This window comes from Triticum dicoccoides, chromosome 2B (assembly GCF_002162155.2).
Source record: "Triticum dicoccoides isolate Atlit2015 ecotype Zavitan chromosome 2B, WEW_v2.0, whole genome shotgun sequence".
In the NCBI taxonomy this organism is placed as follows: Eukaryota; Viridiplantae; Streptophyta; class Magnoliopsida; order Poales; family Poaceae; genus Triticum; species Triticum dicoccoides.
The window spans coordinates 500,828,970-500,847,152 of NC_041383.1; the positions used below are offsets into that span (position 1 = coordinate 500,828,970).

Genomic DNA, 18,183 nt, shown 5'->3' on the forward strand with positions numbered 1-18,183 from the left:
CAGGGGGTAATCATAACTGGGAGGCTTGTTCAAGTAAGAACAACACCCAAGCACCAGTCCACCCACATATCAAATTATCAAAGTAGCGAACGCGAATCAAACAAACATGACAAAAGTGGCTAGATGAAATTCCCGTGTGTCCTCAAGAATGCATTACTTATTATAAGAGTTTGTTCCGACCTGTCCTTTGCTACAAAAAGGATTGGGCTACCTTGCTGCACCTTTATTACCACTAGTTGACCCGTTGCGCCAAATGGCGCAGAGACCCGCTAAATCCATGTTGTCGATGAAAATAGTTTCATTTTGCAAGGACCTATTCGATATCGGTAGTAGAAAGCTCATTTTTTTTAAACCATGCTATACTGAAAATATGGTTATCACACTAAATCCAAGCTTGAAAAAACAATTGTAATATGGTTAGACCAGCTAAGGAAGCATTGTTTTAGTTGAAAATATGGTTATCATTGACCTGTTGCACTAAATGGCATAGAGGTACGCTAAATACATGTGTGCGATGAAAAAATCCATGGTTTAATCCCTTTTAATAAGAAACATGGTGGATTGTTTTCCACAGTGAGATGTACTACCTCCGTCATGGTTTATTGTCCTGTAATCTGTGCCAAATTTTGACCAAATATTTATCTAATAAAATATTAATGCATGTCAACAAAAATTATATCATTAGATTTGTATTTGAACATAGTTTTCATTAATATAATTTTTTATGACATGCATGAACATTTTGTTAGTTAAATTTATGGTCAAAATTTGGCATAAAATACAACGAGGACCAATAAACAACGGAGATAGTATATACACATTTTAATTTGATAGCACAAAATACTTGCTACCATGTTCACAGAGAGCCATTTGAAATCATGTACGCAAATGACACAGATACCGACTAACACGTGTGCTTTGAGAAAAAAACATGTATCAATAGACGTGTTCATGGGCAGACATGTATGCCAACTTAAACGTCATAAGCAAGTACTGTGAACAAAATTACTCGGGCATATATGATCTTGACTTTGAATAGAGAATTATTTGCATATCAAAGACTTTAGTTGGTGATAAAGTTTCTCCCCTATGTAACTTATCATTCACAATATTAAAATGGATAAGTAATACTCCCTTCGTCACAAAATATACAACATTTTTGCAAGCTATCATTTACAGAAATGATGTCCCAAAACATATGGAATAAAATTGAGTACAGAACCTTTTTTTAGAGCAAGGGTGTCATCGCCAAATGGCGCAGGCACCTGCTGAATTCATATGTGCACTGAAAAGAAAATGCATGGTTTAACAAATTTAACCCCTCTTCGCAAAAAAAGAACAAAGGCTTGGTGTCTACAATAAGACGTATAATAACATTACTCATTGCACCAAATGGAGCAAGGCCCCACTTCAAACCAAGAGTTATTTGAAAATAAATGCTTGATAATTTGGCAATGATAAGGATGCTTTTAATAATGAAAAATAAAAGAAACATAGCCTCAAACTATGTAATAGAAAAATGCGGGCATTCTCTCTACAATTTTGCTATGTTAGCTGGAACTTAGGAAACCAGGTCACGCTTTGTCCTTGATGCATTGTTGGTAAATTCTCCCCTCCCACTCCTCTGGGTCCATAGCATTTTGTCCTTCACAGCCCCTTTATAGGTTAGATGCATTGTAATTCCTTTATTTTTTAAAGGACCTGAAGAAACAATGCCTTGCAAAATGTTCGTCGTCTCTTCAGTGATGGAGCCACTCCCTGCCATCTCTTCTTTTTTTGAAGGGAACTGGACAAACAATGACCAACACCATGTTTATGACATGTTGGTCTACTGTAATAGAAGTGTAAACATGAAATTATGAATCAATTCTGGGTTGTCGTGTAAGTGGCTGACTGGAGTAGCAAAGCTTTCTCCAGGGCACCACACACAACATGAATATCCTAGATGTGTTTTCCAAGTTATAGAATCCGCATGAGGTAATCATGTGAGTCTACTATATAGAAATTGTAGGCAAAATTCAGAAACAAAGGTAACATGTGTAGTGAGAAATTGGATAACAAAAGGAATACTTTCAACCAAGTCCAGAGGAACACATAGTTTGCCCAGGAACTTTTCACTGAAGTAACAATTGCAATTATTCATAGCATGTTTGTTCTAGAACCAAACTATTCTTTAGGAAATTGTGGAGACAAAATTATACGAAAAAGGGAGACACTCCTACTCAACCTCAGGAAAGAACCATCAATGATATTCAGCGTTTAGCCTTCGTACAGTAATAACATGTGCATATTCATCCTATTTTTCTTCTACCTTACCAAATAAACTGGCCTCAATCTTACAAAAATTATTTCTTAATCTAGTCAGCTGCTCAAATGTATAAATTAAAATTTAAGTTTCCAGCAATATAGAAGTCATCTTAAAAAACATCAGCATACTAAATGACGATGGAAACAATAGCACACAACCCGCTCACATGACCAAAAAATAAGCAAAGTGGGGTAAAGGAACACACAAATGCAACATTGAGTAACTCTGGATGAGAGGACGACCAATCAGTCAAACATACATAGGATGCACTGAAATCGGTAAACTATTATTAAGTGGAAAGAGTTGTCTAAATTTCAGAAAAAATGACAACAGCATCAACATGAACAATTCTAAGAGAAAAATGAAAACCCAATACCTCGGACTTTTTTAACTTTTGGCCGTGTGCATGTTTTTTATGCATTCAGCAACACTAAAAGAGAGACAAATATGTGAGTGCACATGCTTTGGTATTACGAAACTACACTCATTTCAGTTATAGACAATGGTATTAGGAAACTTCACTCATTTCGGTTATACACAATGCAGACCATAAGTTGGCGACTATACTTCCAAAGAAAGATGAAATTTAAAATGTGGAGAACAAAGTAAAGAGGCAGTACACGGTATTGAAGCAAGAAAACAGGACATAGTGCTACTAATTCGGCTTATATACATAGCAAATGTAGCTTATGTACAGTAGTGGTGAATCCATTATGAACAATAATTTAGATTTATGCATATAGTAATGCCAAGTTTTGACAAAATCTGTAATTGGTATGATTTCCCTCCCAACTGTTATAGATGAGCATACTCCTATATAGGACTATTTTCAAATTATCTAAATTAGACCCACAGTAATAAAACCTAGGGGCAACCTCAACAACAACAAAATTATTAGAAATAAAGACTGCAAGTTAAACAAGCCAGACGCATCAAATTTTATATCTAGTTCTGAAATTTTCATCATTCCATATTAGTCCAGAACTCCAGATAGTTAGTTATTCTAGACAAACTAACTCTGCTAATGGATTAAAAAAACACATAACCTTTTTACAAATGAGTATAAGGTTTAGTGGTTTAAACATTTACTTCCTCAAATAGTCCAATACTAATTGCTCCAAATGACAAGTGCCATCTTTTAATCCCCCTTCCTAGACAAGTGGTAGATCATCACACTGGAACTACTATAGGGCTCATAGCCTCATGCTAGAGACAAGCAAAAATTGTTCCTGGTAAATTCTCAGCAAACAACTGTGACATGCCGCCTGAGCACTTCTAATGAGGGGCTCCAGACCGCTGGCCCCCAAATTCATTTCTGAAATTGAGTTCAGTAGCATGTCGTCGCTCTCATGAGCACTCCCGTCCAGGTGCACAAAGAAGGAAAACATGACACTTACATTAGGAAATACCTACAGGGTCCACGGTGTGATTCTCCCTTAACAATGCGGTATGGGACCTCCCAATTTCTTGCACAGGGCTGGGAACCACACAACCAGCTCAACTGGGTCAACATTATGAGCGATGATGACCAGCTGAGGGTTGCTCTACAGCACAAAACACAAGGATTAATCACGGGAATGATTATTGTAGCCACAAAAAGATGCCATGAATAAGAATTTTCCCCTACCGCAAGCGTTTGCCTGCAACTTTAAACTGAACCAGCAAGTTATCATGTCATTTGTTACAAAGTAATGCTTAGAAGACTAATTTCAAAAGGGCAAGAGTCCAATATACTTTCAGAATTTACAATTTAGATTATCTTTTCTAGTACCAATTCTAAACACAGCAAAACAGTTTAGCTCCTGTTATTTAAGCTCACAGTATTTCAACCAAGAATTGTTCGCATGTCATAATATTTTTTGTAGTCGTGATCCCAGTAGTATTTAGTTGCGCATTTAGGATATCATAGTTAAAGCTAAACAAGAATTGTCCTAGCATAATTTACCTTTCAGAAGCTTACAGTAGTAATGTAAATAGAGATGGCTGAGACATAATTTTGTAGCAGATCACATCAGAGAGGCAATAGATTACATCTGAAATCGCCCAGTTAAAATTATGTGTCAGCCATATGAATCTCAACACCAAATAACAATTAGAATCTGGACTGATAGGTCGCTTCTCCCATTTGATTTTTGCCTGACATTCAAACCTAAAACTAACTAATTCTACTTTATTTCCAAAGAAGAGGTGAATATGACAATACGATCTGTCAAACCAGTACACTGACTCATAGCTCGATGTCAAAACACCATGGCATTACTTAACAGGCAAAACACAAATGCTTAACACCTGGAACAAGGGAAGATGAGGATACTAACCTATAAATAAGGCCATCTTTATACAACCCGACAAAAGCTTCAATTACAGTTTTGACCTTTACTCATCCATTGTAAAGGACTGACACACGAGGTGGAAATTAAGTTGACATTAGGAGTTGGAACTATAGACAATACATTGTTTATTTGTTTTCTTTATTTTTCTTAACTAAGGAAAATAAGAAGTATACCTCACGGACCAATCAAGGGAGGTGCCAAGCCTACATAATTGATTTAGTATGGCACCACCAAACTGATCTTTCCATTCCAGGACCTGTACAAAAGATGATAAGAGGATACACCAAGTGTGCAAAGAAATAAGCTCACTACGATTCATGGCGCATCACACATGACACTGCTGATTGTGAATTTCATAAATATACAGAACACTGAATCTACACTATTTACACCTTCTACCATACATTGCCTGGACAAACAAAAGAAAAGGCAACCATGAGTTATTTCAACTGGTGTAGGCAATGTACTTATAACAGAGCAACATCACAGCAGTTCTAGTTATCAGGACAAGACTAAAGTGTAGCTTAAAACCATAGTTAACTATATGTATATTTCAGTTACTTAAAATCAAGATAGTAGACTTGTTCCTAACCCTTGTTGTGATTAGTGGCCATGTGCATGACTAAACCTGAGATAATGATTCATTTGCAAATTCCGCAGACACGCGTATATTAAACCAGCAAGTTACGGCAGCCTAATTGTCCAAAAGCAAGAGCTTAACATGTTTCCATAGATGCCCAATTCAGGCCGTGCAGTCACAAATAAATGCCAAGCAAGAGCTTAACATGTTTCCATAGATGCCCAATTCAGGCCATGCAGTCACAAATAAATGCCATGCCAGACTCTAGAAAATTTGATATTAAGTCATGTCCCATCATCTTCTTTGTAGTTTTAACTTTGATGCCACAATTATTTATCCAAGCTACGGCATTGGAAGATTATCGTGAATTTCCTACCCAAGTATAAAGTACTAAAGATGGTCATGTGAGTCAATTATATATATTGTAGGCAAAATTCAGCAACAAAGGTAATAAGCCTAGTGAGAGACTGGATAACAGAAGAAACCCAATCAACCAAGTCAGAGACATAGAGACCATGTTCAGGAACTTCTCACTAAAGTAACAATGTGTGCCGTTTCATATTCACAACACACTGGTTGAATAAGTTCCTGTAAAAGATATCTAAATTGTGTAAGGCTGCCTAAGTCTAGCCAAAATGAAAGAAAAATGTGCATTTACCAAGCATGTGGTAAGAAGATAAGAATCCACCTCGGATAAATAAGACACTCTGCAAGAGAAAGGAGAATTGACCAATTCATGCACAGACAATCTGAGAATTGCTCCCAGCATCCAACACAAAGATCTGGATGGCACCCAGCACCTATCCATCCTTACGAAGACCTTAAATTTACATTCAACGTCCAAAGGGGGGATAACAACCAGTACTTGTACTTACCAAGACCAAAAAGAGGCAACAAAAAAGACAAGGCAAGCCGAGCATCTGTTTTAATAAGTACACATCAAAGTAGCAAGGCAAAAGTTGGTACATCTTGGTTATAGTTTTCATGATCAGTGGGAATATCATCCCACAATAATTAGACAACATTATTAACTCTATGCCCAAACCATATTGCCATCAGTCTTCATGTAAGGCACTTTTCGGTTTAACACGTGGACTGGAAGGCAATATAAGCCATTCTCTGAACCTTCATGCAAAAAATTAATCATCCAAAAGTGGAAGTGGCTGACTAACAGCACATAGTTGACCAATTACACATAGCTGAAAAACAGTACTAATTCTAAAATGGTAGATCGGCACATTTATCTACCAAATGGTATGGTAAGAATTGGATAACATGATAAAGATAAGCAACTAAAATTGTATAAGTTATGCAGCTCAAACCTTCAAAATATTCAATAAACTGATGTACTGAAAACAATGTCACCTTTGCTTACCTAATTTAGATCATGCCATCGATCCACATAGCAAAGATCAATCATGCCACTTGTCGAAATGATGCAGCCACTGCCAATAGTAAAGCTCTCTCCACATATCCCTACCGAAGTGAAAAATAAGAAAATTAAATTTTCTGTATAAAATCACACTTAAATAAGCAAATTAGAGGCAATACGCACCATACCTTGTGGAGCCAAGAGATGGAGACGTACCTTCCATGGCTTGATCAGAGAGCAAGCCAACAAGAGGAGAAGAGAAAGTCCACAACCTGCAAGCTCAAGAAGCAGAGCTCGTCGTTGAGGAGAGGAAGGAAACAAATATGTATCCCCAGTCGCGTCGTTTCACAACGCGACGACCACAGGCATACCCTCGTTCACCCTTGCGTTGTCGCCCTCTTCCTTGGCCTCCAACCCCTCACGGTCGCCCTCTTCCTCGGCCAGTTCCACCCCCGTGCCATTGCCCAATTCCTCAGAGCGAGGAGGTGGGAGGGGGATTGGGAGACAGGATAGAAAACCGGAGGCGGGCATCCCTGTGCAGCGCCGCCGCTGGCCGTGCCGGCTTCCCTCGCGACCTGCTCCTCCAGTCCTCGTGCAAAGAGATGCGGTCGGGTCGGCCTGCTCCTTTCCCTTGTCCCCGACTGCTGCGCTGCTAGGCTCAACAACAAGGACATGTTGAGGAGGCAAAGACGGGCGGCGGACCTCCTTCATCTCCGTTGCAGCTGCACCCCACCAGAGCTGCTCTTCTCCGGCACGGATCCGCCGTCTGTGTGCACCTACGGTGGTGGAGAGGGAGTAGGAGGCCCGGGCGAGGCTCCTAGGGCGGAGACCATGGCGAGGAGCTAGGAGGAGGGAGGGGTTGTGGGGATGGGCCCTGGCGAGGAACGAGGAGGAGGGAGGGGCTGTGGGGATCGATGAGGAAGGGGCTAGGGTTGTGTGGCGGCTGGTATGGAGCAGGACGGGAGAGAATGGGATTGGGCACAAGTGCGTGGAGCGGATTGGCAAAGCTTTTTGCACGCGGCGCGGCATGAGGGCATGAGCAATGGAAGCATCCGTAAGGTATAGCCTCATTTTCTCCACCTAAATAAAGTATGTTGAGCAGTAGTATTATAAAATAAACTCTCAATGCAACAGCTGCTTCACCAGGGTCCACTTTCTCTCTCTCTTCGTAATCTTTTTCAAGCATGAACCGAGAGCATGCCTACTCTGTACCAGTGTATGCTCATCTTTCTCTTTTTTTCTACCCTTCTCTCACCTTTTTGCTTCTTTGGTCAGGGAGGAGCCGGCCTCCTCTGCAAGCATCCGTTTTGATCTGCAGGCAGCACGTTGAGCAGTTTAGGACCACCCGAGCCTATGTGGATAGCTGGGGCAGCTGTCCACGGTGGCGCGTTGGCCTTGCCCTGAGCGGCTTCCTCGCGCCCCCGCACCAGGAAAAGCAACACCCAGCAGTTTCGATCCAAGTGGCCACAGCGCCGGCCCATACGTCATCCTTCGCCATGATCCACCGACCGGTAAAAACGAGTGCGCAGAATTCCAGCGACGATCGAACGACCAACGCGCGAAAAAAGACCTGGTCAATGCCGATCGAACGGCCAATGAAGGATGCCATCGGGGGAGCTCCCTGGGAGCGAGTTGCCCAGCCTCTGTTTTGTTTTAAATTACCATTACTTGCTCATTACCAATTGCCTTGCTATCAAACTATCTGCTACCGATAATTTTAGTGCCTGTAGAAAATACCTTGTTGAAAACCGCTTGTTATTTCCTTCCGCTCCTCGTTGGGTTTGACACTCTTACTTACCGAAAGGACTACGATTGATCTTAATCCCCTATACTTGTGGGTCATCAGGTCTAGATTAAAATTTAGAAATCCAACTTAATTGTTTTGGTTTGCAGAATAAACCTAATTAAATATAGTTTCAACTTGGATCTCTCGATTTAAAATTTGATCATTTAGAATATGAATCTAAATATAATTCAGTAGAAGCTAGAAATTGAAGTTAAACTTAAAAAAAATTAAGTTATAACTTAAAAATAATGGTTTAACTGGATTAACTATTTTGCAACATAGTTTAGAAACTTAAGATGAACTCTAGTAAATATTTTCTAGATTTATATTTGACTTTAAAAAATTCAAATATTATTTTAATTCAGCTCAACCTTAGTTTGTCTATAACTTAAAACAATAGGTTAAACTGGGATAATTATTTGCATTAAATTTTAGGAACCTAAAATTGAACTATAGTAATTATTGGACATGGTACTTAACTTTAGTGACTATAGTGAATAATGTTGGATTTAAACTTACTTTAGTTCAAACTTGAATAAGACTTGAAATAAACTTTGGAAAACATATTGGATTATTATTTAACTTTAGGAATGAAAACTTAAATTGAAGTTAGGTTAAACTAGAATGAACTTAAATTCATTAAATTATACAAATTGAATGGAATACTTTGGCAAATGAATTCAAGAACCAACATTAGTCATTTATGAAATATTTTGAAATTGAACCTAGCTTTAGTAATTCAGTTTAGTTGAACCTAGTTAGAATCATTTTGGAATCTAGCCAAGTCTAGTGTGTATTGCCCATGAAAGGTTAACAAGTTTGGATTGGCATTCAAACCTGAAAATGAACTTGGTTATCCATTGTTCATAGACCATGACTCGAGTTGCAAGATTCTTTGGAATGAGTCCTGCAGCCAGAAATTTGCATCACATACTCCTTATGGGATGAACCCTTTTAAATTGAAACTTGTATGTGAACACTTATATCACATGTACACCAATTAACAACCACTATGTTATTTTCCAAACCCTTATGAGTAACACATGACACATGATCACAACACAATGAGACTGACACCATGCAGTGCACTGTTGTGTGTTGATTTGTATTGTATGATTGTTTATGGTTACTCTTTATGTACATTAGACTAAACGAAAAGCGAAGAAGTAGCTTGATCAAGATTGTGAGGTTGAAGAGCCGTCAATACCAGGAAAGTGGAACCTTTGATCATAATCTATGTTTTCATGCATTGTTGTTTTTTCAACTAGGAATTCCCTGTATGATTTTTGCTTCAGTAGACAAGAACCCAGTAACAGTAACTTAGGTCCATTTACCATGTTCCTTATAACAACATGTAGTTGCTTAGTTGTTAACAACAGGGAGTGGGACCAACATTCAAAAGGTTAATTTAGGGTTAATTATCCTTTTTCCCTTAGTGGCGTCCGTGTGCTCAGTTTTTCCCTTAGATGCGAGTTGTGCTCAGTTTTGCCCCTAGTATGTGCGCACCAACTCATTTCGTGAACTCTGTCGTCTCCGTCAGGTCAACGTTTTGACTTGGCCCTTACAGGTGGGACCAGGCGGCAGAGATGGCCAATTCTATTTAGACCGTTCCACGCGTGGCTTGTGGGACCTAGCAGAGAGCCGTCGCGGGTGTGCTATATAAGCGGGCGACACACAGCGGCGGTGACCATGGCGACAGAGAGCACGACGGTGAGCACGGCAAGAGAGAGAAAGCACGGCGGTGGGAAGCTAGCTATGGAGGGCACGGTGGCATTGAGATCCCCTTCGGCTCTGAGCTCTATGTCTTCCTCAAGCTCTCGTGCCACCTCGCGGATGCAGAGCCGGGCGCGTGTGGACATGCTTGTCTTTGTCTGTTTGCGGTGCCGGGCGGGCGTTGTTTGGAGGGTTTCTCACACACCGAGGAACCAGAATCATCCGTTCTACGTGTGCAGCGAGAATGGGGTAAGAATCGGGGCAATTGCGCCTTTTTCGTGGTCGGGATCTTTGAGCAATGGGTTGATCTATTTGGTGTTCATGCAGGTGACATGCTTCTTTCTTTGGGTTGATGCTATGGCCAAGACTCTGATGAATGAACTGTAAGAAGAGCATGAAGAATGGTTGTGCATGCTGCCATGAACGATAGTGGCCGCAGGACGAGCTCTGGAAGAAGAGATGGAGGGTGAAGCACGCATTGACAGAGAGCTGGCTGTTGAGCTTAGGATGTTGAAGCATAAGGTTAGGAAGCTTGAAGATCAAGCACTACCAATACCCATTTGCAAATACTTTTGGGCATTTGTAGGTATGGTAATCGCACTGGTTGTAATGTTGAAAATGTATGGAAAGGCATGAATTATGGAGGAATTTGTAAGCTTGAAATTGTATGAGAAATTCACCTATTTTAAATGTTGGTCAAAGTTGTTTAAATGTTGAAAAAAAGAGAAGAAGTGACCAACATTTAAATATGTTGAAAAAAAGGAGAAGAAATGAGGAATTCAGAAACTTTTGATCAATGAAATGCAGCTCTCTGCTCTGCCTTTCTGTCAAAAAAAGGTTGCTCTTGGGCCAAATTCAGAGCGTAGAGCCAAGTGCAGGCTAGACTAATGGACCAACTGCATCCAATTAGGCCCATTCGAGGGTTCTCTTGCGTGTTTTTCTGTTTTCTGTTTTGATTTAATTTAGGCAATAAATCATAATGCTGAAACTTTTTGTGGAAGCTAATTGAATAATTCCAGAGCCAAATAATTAAGGTTAGATTTTTTTTGGAGCTGTTAAATATTTAATAGAAATTTAATTAGTCCAATTCAAATACACCGTGATTTAAATCAAAGACCACTCGAACCCAGGACCGCGTGGGTTTGTGGCGTTTAGGGCTTCGCTGGTAACCGCTAGGATAGATGGAAAGACTTTGACATGGTTAGGGAAGGAAGTTATACATAGTGAGACCGTGAATGTTTGCACATGCGTGAGAGTGGTTTTCCTTTGTTTTGCACTGAAATTTGGGAGGGTTGGAAGGTTGAAAATGTATGTTTGCACTGCCACATGATTTTGGTTAGAGTGGCACTTGGTTTAGGGTTAGAGTGGCACTTGGTTTAGGATTTAAAGGGAATAAATTTGCATGTTAGTCCATGACTTGTTTTTTTAATGAAAGAGAGGGCTTCTCACCCCTCTGATTTTCATTAATGAAAACCACAAGTTCTCCAACTTCATGACTTGGTTTAGGGAAGAAGTGCTATGTTTGGGCACGGACATTTTTTAACACACATAATAAACCCTAATAACTTAGATAAGATGCAACACACCGTACGCTTACATTAAGCAATAATAATAAGTTCACGGACACATGACGAAACATGACACGACACGACATAGAAAAGCAACAAAATAAAAATGAAACATGACGAGCTTGACTCCGGGCTTGAACATCTTCATCTTCACCTCCTTTTTCCACCTTGGCCGCGCGCCCCTTCAACACCGTCTTCAACTTCACACCTCCTCCTCCTCGTCGTAGGGAAGGGAGTGCATCTGGCCTGGAGTGGGGAAGATGCTCTCTTAGTTGGTGTAGATGTTGTACATGATGAAGAAGATGGCCTCACAGCCACACCAAAAGACTTGGCCGAGGAGCTCGCACACATCAAACGGGTTGGTGAAGGTGACCGTGAGCAGTAGGAGGATGCCGCCATGGTCACGAACCTCATTGAGGGTGAACATCCTAGGCGATCCCAGTGGGAGGTGGGCATAGCCGGCTCTGAGGAAGGCGCGGGTGAGTTCGACGGAACCCTTCCACCTTGAAATAGCCCACACACGGAGCTCCCTCTCCAAGAGCACGCCCGGTGGGTAGAGTAGCTCTGGCATGACAGGCGAACGGCTGAAGGTCGGCCCGTTGAACTGCATCTTCACTTGGTCTCGCTTGGGGAGGGCTCGGTCGCTTGGGTGTTTGAAGTTGGAGATAATGGATCGGATCTGGCTTGTGGGTGGGAGAGGAAGAGAGGCACCCCATTAATAGGCCTGTGGGTGGGAGAGGAAGAGAGAAAGGATTAGAACGGTGTGTGTGTGAATCCAGACGCGTGTGTGTATCCGTTACGTTTTTCACTCTTTAATTTTTGCATGAAAACGATGCATGGGGCGCGTGCGTGCATCTGAATCACTGCATAGCTCTTTGACCGTGCCCGTGCATCTGACTCGCTGCCTTGAACCACTGCCGTAATGCGTGCATGGCCACCTAGCTCACCTCGCTAGCCTAGCTTGCCTAGCGCGCCTCGCTCGCGTGCATGCACGTCCGCCTCCCGCGCATGCAAACCCACGTTGCCGCCTCCCATGCATGCAAGGCCTGGAAAGGCTGAGACAGGCTATTTACTGCGGTCTCAGGCCCAGACAACGAGACGGCCCAACGGTCGATCCAGCGCGCCTGGTATTTGTTTAAAAAACAATCTCCCAGCCAATCAGATTGCATCTCGCGGATCGCCCCCTCCTCCCCGCAGATTCCTTCTAGAAGGGTTATATTGACGGCCCTTGATCGCCGCTAGGGTTAGATGGACGGTCCTTGTTCAGCGCTAAGGTTAGCGGGGTTTGGGAGGGGTTTTGAGCAGTCGAAGCTATGTTTGACCAGATTTCAAATGAGCATAATAAATTAAATAAAAATCAGAAAAATAAAAAACCTACGCACACAGTCTTCTTATGTCATATACTAACGATTTAAGTTGATAAATAAGGTTTGCATACATTTAAACGATAAGTTCATGTGTATTATGTGATATCTCGAGTATCTCAAACTCTCTTGTATGAAGTGAAGAGAAGTGTTTTGGAGAAATGAACATGAAAATTTCAAAAACCCCACCACAGCTTCATTTTGGATTGACTAAGAAGGATCCAGGCTTAGTTTTTCATTTTGATGTTTTAGACTTGTTTAAATCTTGGTCAAAGTTAAGTTTGACCAGAATTCAAATGAGCAAAACAAATTAAACAAAAATACAACAGATTTAAATCAGCCAAACATGTGCTGATTCAAACATGTGCTCATTCAAACATCATCCAACAGATTTAAACATCATGTCAAACATAGTTCTAACATAGATCCAACATCATCCAACAGAAATACAACATTATTCATAATGTTTCATAATTATTCATAGCGTTGGGGCTTCTGCCTATTCCTTGAGCTTCTTGCCATCACTTTGCTCCTCGTGCACCTTGTGCTCATTGCTTCTTCTCTTCTCCTCTTGGTTGTCGGTACCTTGCGCATCTTCTTCAAACTTATCATAGAGTTGTGCAAAACATAAAGGGTAATGAGATCATGTCAAGTGATAAATGTACAGTAGTATTTGACCCTTGCAAGATTTACATACCTAGCAGAACTCACAAGAACAGAAGGTTGGTCACCATTGGGAGCCTCACTTGGATCATCATTTGGAGCCTAATTTGGATCACCATGATCACCATTTGGAGCCTCACTTGGATCACCATGATCACCATTTGGGGCCTCACTTGAATCATTATTTGGAGGATATTTTGGATCATCGTCAAAATCATGCAGCTGTTGACCATCATCATTTGGAACCTAGTCAAAATCCTCATCTGATGCAACCGGCTGTTGACCATCATTTTCATCATCTGTTGAGGCAACCGGCTACTGACCAACATTTTCATTGAAGCCTTCATCGAAACTCTCTTCGAACGCTGGATATACTGTGTTATCACAATACTTACCGAAATGACCAGACCCACTACACCTTGTGCACTTACACTTCCTCGATCCAAGTCCAGCTCCTTCGCTATGAGGTATGATTCGACTTTCCCTTGGTCTACCTGCTGCTCTCTTCAAAACTGGAGCACAAAGTTTGAATCCAGGGTCCACCATGTCCCATTGTTGTTTTCCCTCCATAGCAGGCAAGGCATAAGCATATGTGGCTTTGAACCTTGCAACAGAGTAGTAATCATGCACATAATGTTGTATGTTCCCTGCTGGACCTAGGAGAGAAGTGATGAAAAACAAGGCATGAATGCATGGCAACCCAGTTATCTACCATTGCCTACAACTGCCAGTTCTAGCTTCTAAATCCACTGGATATCTCCATTCCCTCTTCTCTTTATCCAAATATGATATCTCTGCTGTGGTACCCGAGCAAAGAGTCATGTTCATTTCCAAGCCTGTTGTTTTCTGCTTCAGTTCATTCATCACGGCAGGGATGATAATGTGGCCCATGAATTTTGCCTCGGCTATTCCTGCACGATAATGAAATTTCTGCATGTATTCTATCCTTATCCTGTCAAGCAAATCCACCACATAATGACCCTTTAGTTTCCGGATCGTTAAGTTGAAAGACTCTGCTAGATTATTGTGCACATAGTCAACTTTGCTCAGTTCACTGAATTGGCTTCTGGCCCATAACTTGGAGTGGTGTGTTTCCAAGTATTATTTCACTTTGGGGTTCATGTATAACTGCCTTAAGTGATAGTTGTGCTTCTTCACACTGCAAGTCAAAGATGTTGGCCATAAATTGTTGGTATACACCTTTCCTTTGAATTTCTTCATGAAATTTGCAGCAAGGTGACGCATGCATTCCCTATGCTCTACTCCAGGGAACACATTGTCCACGGCCACTTCTAAACCTTTGCAGGCATCTATATGAATGACCAACCCATTGGGATGTGCAATAGCCCGGCACAGATTATGCAAAAATCAAGTCTAACTTTCCTCAGACTCTGTCTCCAGCACACCGTAGGCAACTGGAAATACAAAACTGTGTGCATCAACTGCACAAGCTGCTACTAACTATCCTTTAAAACTCCCTGTGAGAAAAGTGGCATCAATAGCCAAATAAGGCCTGCAGCCTGCCAAAAAACCCCGGCGACAAGCCTCAAAGCAGACAAAAACCCTCCTAAAGCATTCCTTGGTCTTTGTCACTCCCCTGAATGTGTACTCCATGGTGTGGTGATCAATATCTACAATACTACCTGGGCTTGTCCCCTCCACTTCACCTTTGAATGAATACAACAATTGGAAACTTTCCTGCGAGTTACCATAAATAGAATCCATAGCATGTTGTTTACCATCGAACAACCTCATGTATGGTAAATCTATCTTGAACTTATCTTCGATGTTCTTCTGTAATTCCTTTGGACCCACTTGCTAGTTTTCTTTCACCCACTTATTTACTTCTTCTGCCACCCATCTTGACTTGGCTCTACTGATTGTATCCTTCCTAAGGGTTGATTTCTGGCATGTGTGCTTAAAAGGGTTCACTTTGACCTGAACATTAGTGCTATTTCGCATTTTAGATGCGAGCAGCCTCCATGGACAACCCTCAGTTGGATAATGCACTCTGTAACGTACTTGATCGCTCTTGTCAACTTTCAAAGTACGTTCTACCTTGATGCAGTATGTCACAAGTGCATTTCTACACTCATTCATGGATGCAAAAACTTTACCTTCTTCCATATGAGGGTTCTGAAGGAAATATGCCCTAGAGGCAATAATAAAGTTATTATTTATTTCCTTATTTCATGATAAATGTTTATTATTCATGCTAGAATTGTATTAACCGGAAACATGATACATGTGTGAATACATAGACAAACTTAATGTCACTAGTATGCCTCTACTTGACTAGCTCATTAATCAAAGATGGTTATGTTTCCTAACCATAGACATGTGTTGTCATTTGATTAACGGGATCACATCATTAGAAGAATGATGTGATTGACTTGACCCATTCCGTTAGCCTAGCACTTGATCGTTTAGTATGTTGCTATTGCTTTCTTCATGACTTATACAATGTTCCTACAACTATGAGATTATGCAACTCTCGTTTACCGGAGGTACACTTTGTGTGCTACCAAACGTCACAACGTAACTGGGTGATTATAAAGGTGCTCTACAGGTGTCTCCGAAGGTACATGTTGGGTTGGCGTATTTCGAGATTAGGTTTTGTCACTCCGATTGTCGGAGAGGTATCTCTGGGCCCTCTCGGTAATACACATCACTTAAGCCTTGCAAGCATTGTAACTAATGAGTTAGTTACGGGATGATGTATTACGGAACGAGTAAAGAGACTTGCCAGTAACGAGATTGAACTAGGTATTGGATAGACGATCGAATCTCGGGCGAGTAACATACCGATGACAAAGGGAACAACGTATGTTGTTATGCGGTTTGACCGATAAAGATCTTCGTAGAATATGTAGGAGCCAATATGAACATCCAGGTTCCACTATTGGTTATTGACCGGAAATAGTTTTAGGTCATGTCTACATAGTTCTCGAACCCGTAGGGTCCGCACGCTTAACGTTACGATGACAGTTTTATTATGAGTTTATAAGTTTTGATGTACTGAAGGAGTTCGGAGTCCCGGATGAGATCGGGGACATGACGAGGAGTCTCGAAATGGTCGAGACGTAAAGATCGATATATTGGACGACTATATTCGGACTTCGGAAAGGTTCCGAGTGATTCGGGTATTTTCGGGGGTACCGGGGAGTTACGGGAATACGAGGAAGAAGCAATGGGCCTCATGGGCCAAGTGGTGGAAGAGAGGAGGTAGGGCGCGCGGCCCCCCTAGCCCAAACCGAATTGGACTAGGGAGCCGGCCCCCCTTTCCTTCCTCTCCTCCCTCTCCTTCCTTCTCCTTCTCCTCCCCTTCCTTCCCTTCTCCTAGTAGGACTTGGAAAGAGGGGGGAATCCTACTTGGAGTAGGATTGCCCCCCTTGGGCGCGCCTCCTCCTCCTTGGCCGGCCCTCCTCCCCTTGATCCTTTATATACAGGGGCAGGGGGGCACCCCATGATATACAAGTTGATCTACGGATCGTTCCTTAGCCGTGTGCAGTGCCCCCCTCCACCATAATCCACCTCGGTCATATCGTCGCGGAGTTTAGGCGAAGCCCTGCGTCGGTAGAACATCATCATCGTCACCACGCCGTCGTGCTGACGGAACTCATCTCCGACGCTTCGTTGGATTGAAGCCCGGAGATCGTCATCGAGTTGAACGTGTGCTGAACTCGGAGGTGTCGTACGTTCGGTACTTGGATCGGTCGGATCGTGAAGACGTATAACTACATCAATCGCATTGTCATAATGCTTCCGCTTACGGTCTACGAGGGTACGTGGACAACACTCTCTCCTCTCGTTGCTATGCCATCACCATGATCTTGCATGTGCGTAGGAATTTTTTTGAAATTACTACGTTCCCCAACAGTGGCATCCGAGCCTAGGTTTTATGTGTTGATGTTATATGCACGAGTAGAACACAAGTGAGTTGTGGGCAATATAAGTCATACTACTTACCAGCATGTCATACTTTGGTTCGGCGGTTGTCGGTGTCAAAACCGGCGGATCTCGGGTAGGGGGTCCCGAACTGTGCGTCTAGGCGGATGGTAACAGGAGACAAGGGACACGATGTTTTACCCAGGTTCGGGCCCTCTTGATGGAGGTAAAACCCTACGTCCTGCTTGATTGATATTGATATTGTGGATGTTTACAAGAGTGGATCTACCACGAGATCAAGGAGGCTAAACCCTAAAAGCTAGCCTATGGTATGATTGTTTGTTGTCCTATGGACTAGAGCCATCCGGTTTATATAGACACCGGAGAGGGCTAGGGTTACATAGAGTCGGTTACAGTTGTAGGAGATCTACATATCCATATCGCCAAGCTTGCCTTCCACGCCAAGGAAAGTCCCATCCGGACACGGGACGAAGTCTTCAATCTTGTATCTTCATAGTCTTGGAGTCCGGTCGATGATGATAGTCCGGCCGATGATAGTTCGGCCGATGATGGTAATCCGGCTATCCGGACACCCCCTAATTCAGGAC

General features: G+C 42.0%; 1 long non-coding RNA gene across 11 annotated transcripts; it reads right to left on the minus strand.

The window, feature by feature from the left end:
• Positions 1–1,135: 1,135 nt before the first annotated feature.
• Positions 1,136–7,601, minus strand: LOC119364474. Of its 11 annotated transcripts, none has more exons than XR_005174941.1 (4): positions 6,782–7,601; positions 6,597–6,697; positions 4,815–4,897; positions 1,136–4,705 (listed from the first exon to the last, which is right to left on the minus strand). It is a non-coding gene; the product is annotated as an uncharacterized LOC119364474 (long non-coding RNA). The 11 variants fall into 11 exon arrangements; XR_005174940.1 differs by having other exon boundaries at positions 1,136–4,341; positions 4,627–4,705; positions 4,815–6,697; XR_005174937.1 differs by having other exon boundaries at positions 1,136–4,897.
• Between the last annotated feature and the right edge of the window lie 10,582 nt (positions 7,602–18,183).